Genomic DNA, 8,137 nt, shown 5'->3' with positions numbered 1-8,137 from the left:
TGGAATTGAACCTGCGGCGCAAGCATCTGATGTCCCTCTGGGGACGGGGCACTCGCTTCCTCGAGGATCTAGGTCCAAGGGCGCCCTGTGCCCTCTCCTGCTTGCAGCCCCTCATGCCCAAACAAGTAAAGGCCCTCCCATTTGCAGAAGAGGAGACCCCATTCCTCCAAAAGCAGGAGAGGGAAGCCTTGGAGCTCCATGTTAAAAGGAAGAGGCTCCAGCATGAATGGCGCTGGCCTGGATTGGTTGAGAGGTCACTTGCAGCATTCAGGCCAGGCCCCCGCTCACAGACCCGCCACTCAAAAGCGTATATCTATGTCAATGTTCTGTGGCAGGACCCTCCCTTTCTTCCACAAAGCAATTCCAAACACTTGGACTTCCATCTTCAGAGTATAGGAACGTGATTAAGAAAAATAAATTTCCAGTTATTACAAGTCCCAGAATCCCTGTCTACTGAGACCCAGAATCCCTGTCTATTGAGAGAGCTTTGCTTGCCAACAGCTGCTGCTGATAGGAAAAAATAATTGCCTGTGTTCCACACAAGCAGATATACTCCCATACTCCCACAAATTCTTTCTGCCTTGGATAAGCAAGCTTACAGATAGGTAAAATTACAGCTCAGGGTCACACATTCAACAGAAACATGAATATGCTGTAATGGTAGAAACAGAACAACCAATCAGAAGTTGCTTACGTGTTGTTTTTACAAGTTTGATATAAAACCATTGTTAAGTACGCCACAAAGGGGTGAATGGTCTTTGTTCTTTGACCAGGATGGTCAAGAGGCTATTCATCTCATGTTGATCAACTTGAAATAAAGCCTTGTTGGAAAACCTCATCGGAATCTCATTTCCTCCCTTGCCTTCTGGGCCTGTCACCATAAATTCCCAGTCTCTAACATTTTGGAGGTTCCACCGAGATCTGGGTGGTGAGTGCCCATTGGCTGGAGGACAAGAGGTGGCTTTTGGAGGCCCGGAGGGACGGCACCCATCTGGTGGCAGTGGCTACTGGAGTGCGCTGAGAAAAGGGGCCCCACCTGACTGACCAGTGGCTCTGCTTGTCGCAGCCCCCAGGTGTGTCCCGTCCGTCTCTGCCGAGAAAGGGGTTCAACAACGCTTGAAAGAAGACTGCCGACAGGTCGGAGGAAGGAGGAACGAGGCATTCCAGAGGAGCACCGTCCGTGTGTGGGTTGTAAGGCCTTGTTCCTGGGGGAAAAAAGCTAGCTGGAGGGAGGCAAAGGGGGGAAGGCAGAAATCCCCCAGATAGCTGATTGTGAGGGTGCCCCAAGAACAGTCAGCAGTGCCCCCTTGGAAAAAAAAAAAGAAAGAAGAGAAACAGACAGAGAAGGGGGGAGGAACTGACCCCTTGAAAGTTTAAACAGTTTGCCGTGTCAGGGAACTGTAGAAATAAATTGTATGTGTGTCTGTGTGTTGCAACACTGGATTGAGATTTGTGCATGTCTGAAGCGCTGTTTTGTGAAAAGGAAAGTGAGAAAAAGGAGTTGGATTCTTGTTATTTCAAATGGAAATCTGTTGTTCCAGTACTCAGGAAAGGATAGGAATGTGTTTGATGGAATTATGTGCTAAAAAGAGAGAGCTTTGTGTAAGTTGGCAGATCACTTGAGATATGTATGTCTAAATGACACGGGACTGAGTTTGAAATTTGTGCATTCAAATGATGTAATGGATATTTTACAAGAGAAACTTAGACATGTTGAACTGAAAGGTATATATGGAATGTTAATTGTGTTTGAAGGATTCAAACAAGAAAGAAACAAAAATGCTGATTCAATGGGAATTGATTTATGTTCAAAATGCTGCCATTTGAAAAACTGTGTTTTTAAAATGTAAAAAATTTGGGTAATGATAAAACGGGTGATCTTTAAAAGTTTGATGTTCTCTGTTCTGTGTGCAAAGGGGGAAAAAAAAGGAGCTGACCTTGGGAAACTTGTTTGTGTGCGTGTGTGTGTGTGAACGAGGTTTCTCCCTCTGTGTGTGAACGTGCAAAAAGCCTAACAACTAACAAGCATTGTATGTGTGTGAATTTGGAGAATGAATATTATGTGATGTGACATTTTATGAAATGGTTAAAATCCTGATTTGTTCTGTGTCTATGGAAAAAAAAATGACTCTTGCATTATGAATACGTATCTTTTGAAAACATGAAAAATTGCCCGCATGGGCTGTATAAATAACTGTGTGGAGGAAAAAAAAAGAAGAAGCAAAAACCTGATGTCAAGGGTTTTTGTGTCAAGGGTTGTGACTGGCCAAAAGAGTTTTTCAGACACTGAAAGAGGCCAGGGCACATCAAAATGAAAATTTGAAGACTGATAGAAACTCATTGTCTGTGTTAAAAATGTTTAAAAGCAGGCTGTTTAATAACTGTTAGAAACGGATGTTTTACAATGCCCTGAATGTACAGTATGTTACAGAGATAAGAACTTACATTGGTACCAGCCAGGATGGGATCAAATGAAATGGATTGATTGTGTTTTAAGAGTGCATTTTTAAAACTGGAGTTCTAACTTTATTTTTGCTCAAGAAAATGGAAATAATTCTTATGTTTAAAGCAACTGTATTTCATGAGAGAGTGAAATCATGTGCCGGAGTTTTAAAATGTTTTTTTTTAAGAGCTGTTTTAAATTGGATGCTATGTGGAGGGCTCCTGCTTTACAGAGCCAGAAGAGAGATAACTGGAAAAGAACATGGTGTTCTCCTGCCATTCTCTGGCAGAAGAGAAAAAAAATGGTTATGAATGGTACATTTTAAAAGTATCTAATACCGTTTTGGATTTTTTGTGTTCAAATTTATGAATGCTTACCAGAGCTCCTTGTAGCTTTCTGGTTCAAAGGGGAAAATGCTTCATTTTGCCCTCCCTTCCTTTATGAACTGCTGATGGACATTAACTCCTTGCAGGTTGGGACATTTTGAGGCTTGTGCCGAAAGGGGAAAGTTACATCTGTGTGTGGACCAAGTTTAAAGTTTGGGTTGTTATAAGTTTTTCAGGCTAAATGGCTATGTTCCTGAAGCATTCTCTCCTGACAATTTGCCTGCACCAATGACAGGCATCCTCAGATGTTGAAAGTTTAAACTTTTTCTTTTGGCTATTTAGGGATGCACACACTAGGAACTGTGTGAGAGCTAATAATTTACAGAAAATAGGGATTTCCCTGCAACTTCTCTTGAGACAAAGAAGAGGCACAGGATTCATGTCTAAAATTGTTTTGAAACACAAAGTTTTTTGGTTGGAGACACAAGATAACAAGATGGGTTTTTTCTTCTTCATATGACAGTGAGGTGACCGCTGTGGTTTTATGTTAGGAGTACATAGAAACTCCCTCAAGATGTCAACAGATAAAATATGTTTTAAGTTAAACAAAAAAACAAAACAAAACAAAACTGCCTTTTTAAAAGCCAAGCCGCAGCTTACCTGTAGGTAGATTGCGACACTGATTGATAAACAGAGTTCTTTACATTGTTTTTTGTTTGTTTGGTTTGGTATTTAATTCAAAAGGAAGCCAGCAATTGATTTTTACAACAGAATTTACTTTATGTGGATACAATAACCCTGGACATGAATCATAGAATCATAACATCAAAGAGTTGGAGGAGACCTCATGGGCCATCCAGTCCAACCCCCTGCTAAGAAGCAGAAATATTACATTCAAATCACCCCTGACAGATGGCCATCCAGCCTCCATTATAGTTCTTAGCCCGAGGTGGCTATATTTCACAGCTTTCTTCAAACATAGGACAAAGTACCTCTACAGATTTTGTTATTTTGACCCAATCCCTCTACAAAGTTACTGAAAAAATTAATTCTAAAATGGGACATTAAACCAGAAAGACAGGGCAGTTTGCCCTGGAGTTGCCAGATTTAAAAGACAATGCCTTGCAAAGGGCCAAAAAGGTTTTTGCCAGATTTGAGAGACATTGCCAGCAAAAAGGTTAAACTGTTTATTTAGTTAAAAAAAAGCAGGTTGAAGTTGGAAAAGCAAGTCGAAGATGGAATGATAAAGGATTGCTTACAGCAGATGGATGGAGGAACTATGAGATAAATCGTGGAGAGGAACCGTGAGATAAATCGTGGGGAAAACCGTGGAGAATTGTTTAAAAAGGATGAAGATTGGTCGAGAGGACTTCGGAGTGGGAGATCGTAGAGGCCCGCCAATGGATATAGAAGCGAAGGATGTTGATGGAGCTGACGACAGAACTGGCCAAAAAGACTTCAACAGATGGGTAATCAGTATCCCCTCCCCCTTTTCCTCTCACTATCTTTCTATTTATCTTTTTCAGCTCTTGAGCTCCTGGTATGAGACCCGGATCCTAAATTGGATATCCAAAAGGCATCATAGCCAGCTGGGAAGCCTAATGGGAGTCCAAAATACAGGAGCCTATCCAAAGCACCACCTGCTGGATAGGCTAAAGCTAAAGACGTGAGATATGGTGACTTTATTTTATAGACTTTCTTTACACAGAGATTGACTTTAGAGACTAGATACTTTGCTGGATACAGAGACTTTTTGGACTTAGAGACTTTCTTCATTTTACCTGGAATTTAATAGACTCATTTCTTCAATCAAGAAGGGGAACACATTCCCAGTTTGACTCAGATTGCCTTTATACAGGAGACTAAAAAGACATAAAGGTTGGATACATATGTGTGCGGCCACGTTTGGTCCTGATAATGAAAACTGGATTTCACATATGTGCATGGCCACATTTGGGCCAGACAGCAAGACCTGGACTTGATATCCTTTCTCAAGTTGAATGATTTCTATTGCTAAATCGTTAAAGTGGTTATTGTTACCATTTAGTTCTGATTGCTAGCTTGATAAGCTTTCATTTGTTTATACTGTTTCAGTCAAGTGTTTACAACTGTGTTTTAGAAAGAAACAGAGGTGATGTCATTCACAGCCTGATGCCACACCCCATTACAACAAAATGGGAGAAGGATACCCTCCACCAATTGGTAAATTGCATTGCAAAAGGATTGCATGCGCAGGTCTGTTGGGTATGATACGAACAAACAGCTCACTTCTAAACACCATAACCATACAACAGACAACTGATCAGACAGATGATCCCAGTTAATTCAATTTGAAAAAGGGGAGGTCTTCACCCCCTTACACCTTTGTACGCCCTTGTGCACCACTTAGCTCAGCCCAAACCTCACTGACAGAAAAGACATCTCACTATGACCGTGCCCCATGTCCAATTGGGACAATACCATAGACGTGACATCACTGTACTCCTGTCAGATATACAAGACACAGACCGATACCACTAAACAGAATTTGACATGTGCAGATGATTCCGCATTACATTGCAACATACATATAAAGACACTGGCAAGATTGGGCCAGGATTCTACTGGATTTACAGAAGTTGGGCAAGAAGGAAAGATACTGCCCCAGTCTGAAATGGCACATGTACAACTTAATCCCTGATTTCTTCCAGATTGAGAGTCTTTGATACAACAGCCGCTTGAGACATAGGACAAAACCATTTGGATGGGCCTGAGTTCAAGGGGCACAAAGTGACACATAACAATGACACTGACAATGCATACTTCACTGGATCACAAAGAATTGGTGCAATCTTGTTTCCATAGATTAAAATAACACTAACTGGCACATTTCAGCACAACTAGAGAAATTGATAAACTATATGATAAAAGACACCCAGATGCAACACAGATTGACAATAGACCACCTAAACAGAGAAGGGTGTCTATGCATTTTGTTGCAAAATGAAAATATGTTTCCAAGATATACACATCATGGTTTCCAGACTTACAATGGTTAAAAGTTTGGTTATGTCTCAAATTGTAATTGTCATAATGCTATTGATATTCTTGTGCTGTTTTACTTTGATGAAAAAGAAGGCTTGATAACTCAAAGCCTTATAGATTCAATAACTGCTAAAAATATGATATCCCTGCATAGAACCCTATACATGCAAATGTTGGCACTGCCAGGTTCACATGAAAAAATAGAACAAAGATAGAGACAGTGTCAGAGATAGCTATGACAAAGGACAATGATATTGTTTATACTACTGATTGCAACGCTCGCTTCAAAGGCTTCGCTTAGCAACAAGAAGAGGAGGGAATATAGGAACGTGATTAAGAAAAATAAATTTCCAGTTATTACAAGTCCCAGAATCCCTGTCTACTGAGACCCAGAATCCCTGTCTATTGAGAGAGCTTTGCTTGCCAACAGCTGCTGCTGATAGGAAAAAATAATTGCCTGTGTTCCACACAAGCAGATATACTCCCATACTCCCACAAATTCTTTCTGCCTTGGATAAGCAAGCTTACAGATAGGTAAAATTACAGCTCAGGGTCACACATTCAACAGAAACATGAATATGCTGTAATGGTAGAAACAGAACAACCAATCAGAAGTTGCTTACGTGTTGTTTTTACAAGTTTGATATAAAACCATTGTTAAGTACGCCACAAAGGGGTGAATGGTCTTTGTTCTTTGACCAGGATGGTCAAGAGGCTATTCATCTCATGTTGATCAACTTGAAATAAAGCCTTGTTGGAAAACCTCATCGGAATCTCATTTCCTCCCTTGCCTTCTGGGCCTGTCACCATAAATTCCCAGTCTCTAACAAGAGAATGAAGCTGCAGTGGCAGTGGGGGCTGCCCAAGAGGATCCTGGAATCGCTGAAGGGTCTCTGCCCAGGGATTATAGTGGAACCCCCTGATGCCCAGCAGACAGAAGAGGAGGTGACACTCTCCCAGGGCCCTGGTCATCGTGTGGATCCTAGGCTCTCTATCCCTGGGAGAAAAGAAAGGAATTTTCGCCCCATGTTGGCACCCAAAATCATGAACAGGATGGAGGTACACTTGGCCAGAAAGTACATGGAGGTGCACCTGGAATCCATTCCAGATATGGTCAGGCGCTCTTGGCTTCAGGTGCCCCTCCTTTCCAGGGAACCCCTCCCCAGAAATAACCCTCCGGGTTTAATGCAGAAGAAGCTCTGCACTGCCTCCTTCCCATTTCTCCATGCAGGGAGAGGAGCAGAAAGTAAGCTGGACATCAAGATCTCAAGCAAAGTGGCTAAAAAGCATATGGAAATGTTTTTTGAGAGTCCGCCAACAGACATTGGAACCACCTGTGAAGATAGAGATCCCCTGTCAGGACAAGCCTTTCCCAAGCTGATCCGTCCTGGCCATGGTATCAGGCAGCCCCGAAGGACTGCTCTGACCATGGTTTCCCACAAAGAGATGGGGATGATGGAGTTGAGTGTAAAGAGCTTTCATTTGGATTCCTTATGGGGCACGAGCAAGACCTACAACGAGGGGTTCACAGGAATGGTTCCAGAGCTATCCATCCGGATCCCCGGGTACAGACAAGCAGATGTTAGGTTTTGGAGATGACAACGCCCTTCATCCTGAAAGAGGTGAGGGAAACCTTAGAACTTCATGTGACAAAGAAAAGGATCCACCAGGCATGGGCATTACCGGGTCTTGTCCAAAAGTCCACAATGGCTTTTGTGCCAGAGCCTCCCCAAGCATCCTTCCACCAGAAGACCACGATTGACATTAACATCATTCCAGGGGAGCTCGCCTTCCTTTCCCAAAAGATCTCCAGTTCCTTGGAACTCCACATTCTTAACAGAACTTTCCAGCATCAGTGGGGCTTGCCCAGTAGGGTGCTCCAGTCCCTTCGCCTGATGGCCCCAAGGGATGGTGGTCTTCACCAAGAACCATCAGATGGCCAGAGCTGGAGGAGCTCCCTCAGAGGGCCTGACCGTGGGATAACACCCCCTGGAAGTTGGCCAATGGGAGCTCTCCTTCATGCAACGCGTACAGAGAAGCACATCCGGAAAAGAAGGGGGGCAGTGCCTATGCTGGATGCTGAGATATTGAAGAAGGTGCAGCACCACGTGGCTAAGAAGCACATGGAAATTCATTTCAGGGTTTCAATGGACACCGGAACCTCCTGTGAAGATGGAGGTCCCCTGGAAAAATAAGCCCTTCCCAAGCTGATCCGTCCTGGCCATGGCACCAGGCAGCCCCGAAGCACTGCTCTGCACATGGTATCCCACAAAGAGATGGGGAGGGTGGAATTGGCTGTCCAGCGCCGTCACTTGGCTTCCTTGTGGGGCCTGGGCAAGACTTA

The 8,137-nt window shown here is 43.1% G+C and overlaps 1 long non-coding RNA gene across 1 annotated transcript; it reads left to right on the top strand.

Moving 5' to 3' along the window:
* Positions 1 to 396: 396 nt before the first annotated feature.
* On the top strand, positions 397 to 6,560 carry LOC137098024 (uncharacterized). The gene is made up of 2 exons (XR_010910546.1): positions 397 to 1,184; positions 4,296 to 6,560. It is a non-coding gene; the product is annotated as an uncharacterized lncRNA (long non-coding RNA).
* The last annotated feature ends 1,577 nt before the right edge of the window (positions 6,561 to 8,137 follow it).

This window comes from Anolis sagrei, chromosome X (genome assembly GCF_037176765.1).
Source record: "Anolis sagrei isolate rAnoSag1 chromosome X, rAnoSag1.mat, whole genome shotgun sequence".
NCBI lineage: Eukaryota > Metazoa > Chordata > Lepidosauria > Squamata > Dactyloidae > Anolis > Anolis sagrei.
The sequence above is the reverse complement of the archived record's forward strand: the minus strand, read 5'-3'. Positions and strand labels throughout refer to the sequence as shown.